We start from the raw sequence: 2,202 nt of genomic DNA on the forward strand, positions 1-2,202 counted from the left end.
CATTGACTTTTACTTGTCTTTCTTTATCATTTTTGTGTATAAAAAAATCTCCATATTTTTGAGATCTAATATAATAATGCATTGTTCCAAGCATTTCAGGTTTACAGTCAAATATGGTCCATTATTTACACGTACGCGAGGGTCCGTGTACAGTGTGCGTGACACAATTTTTCGTCATCAGAAGAGTGCATGCGTACTACTGTACAGTACACGCACCGCTGGATTTTTAAAACGGCAAAATTGCCTCTGCCAGCAGCATTAAGTGCAGCGCAACATCGACAGAACGAAAAACAAATGATAAACTGGCAGTTTTTTAGCTAAACATGTTTACAGCAAATTAAAATTAGAAGTGGCTGAAATGTTTGAAAACACTTGTACCCTACCCGATCGAAAAAATCGTCTCAGTTACTATCGTAACCTCGATTCCCTGAGAGACGGGAACGAGACATTGCGTCCGCTGACACTATAGGAACTCCTCCCTCTTCTGGTTTCTCTGAAGCTTTTATTACAGTGCATTGAAAATGCGCTGTACTGTTCTTACTGGGCTTTTTATTATTACAGTGCATTGAAAATGTGCTGTACTGTTCTTACTGGGCTTTTTATTACAGTGCATTGAAAATGCGCTGTACTGTTCTTACTGGGCTTTTTATTATTAGTGGTGCTTGCATTTATGCAAAGCATCACTATTACTATCTTGCATACTTATTATTATTAGTGGTGCTTGCATTTATGCAAAGCATCACTATTACTATCTTGCATACTTATTATTATTAGTGGTGCTTGCATTTATGCAAGGCATCACTATTACTATTGCTCATACTTATTATTATATCTTTATTTATTTATTCTTATATCTGGACACTTTTTCGGCGCGTAACTCGTCCCACACGGTTTGTCGTAGACCAATGAAACAGGGCTCAAAACGACCGGCTTATTGAGGACACGTCTGCTATGACTTTTATAAGGGATCGGGTGCAGGATTTCCGAAAGGGGGGCGAAAAACCACCCGAAAAATCCCATTGACTTAACATTGGGCCCAACTTTGACAACTCATAGCTCCGCTCGAGGATTTTGTAGAAACATGTGGGTTATAACATTTGAAGAGGGTGGTAGACTCTGTAAGAACATACATGACATTGGGGTGTAAGTTGTACCCCTGGGGTGTAAGAGGCCCCCGAAATTTCCCATTGACTTATAATGGGGCAGGGAACACGCCCATATAAGGGAAAAAAAACTGTTCCAGATGGGATATCTTTGCTTTACAGTGTCGTAGAGATAAGTGGGTGGGCTCATTTTACTCGGGCATCCAATCAGTCTCTCAGGATCATCCCAGAGCTATTAAGCCACGCCCCTAGCAACAATTTTGGGCACCCTAGCAACATCTCCCATAGACTGCCATTATAAAATGCCCAGATGGATATCTTTGCACCACAGTGTCATAGAGACATGGGGGTGGGCTCATTTTACTCAGGCATCCAATCAGTCTCTCAGGATCCTTACATAGGTATTAAGCCACGCCCCTAGCAACCACTTTTGAGCACCCTAGCAACACAAAATTCAAACAGTTATATCTCGGCATCAGAACATCGTAGAGACACGGGGGTTGGACCGTTTGACTCGTGACTTAGAGTGTAATCACTATGGGATGCCAATTTTTTTCCCTAGCAACCAAATACAGTACCCTAGCAACAGAGTAAACAAAGCCTTATATCTCCGCAATAGAACATCATAGAGACACGGGGGTTGGACCGTTTGACTCATGACTTAGAGTGTAATCACTATGGGATGCCAATATTTCCCTAGCAACCAAATACAGTACCCTAGCAACAGAGTAAACAAAGGCTTATATCTCCGCATCAGAACATCGTAGAGACACGGGGGTTGGACCGTTTGACTCGTGACTCAGAGTGTAATCACTATGGGATGCCAATTTTTTCCCTAGCAACCAAATACAGTACCCTAGCAACAGAGTAAACAAAGCCTTATATCTCAACATCAGAACATCGTAGAGACACGGGGGTTGGACCGTTTGACTCGTGACTCAGTGTGTAATCACTATGGGATGTAATTTTTTCCCTAGCAACCAAATACAGTACCCTAGCAACAGAGTAAACCAAGCCTTATATCTTAGCATCAGAACATTGTAGAGACACGGGGGTTGGACCGTTTGACTCGTGACTCAGTGTGTAATCACTATGGGAT

Source organism: Paramisgurnus dabryanus, chromosome 17, assembly GCF_030506205.2.
Source record: "Paramisgurnus dabryanus chromosome 17, PD_genome_1.1, whole genome shotgun sequence".
NCBI lineage: Eukaryota > Metazoa > Chordata > Actinopteri > Cypriniformes > Cobitidae > Paramisgurnus > Paramisgurnus dabryanus.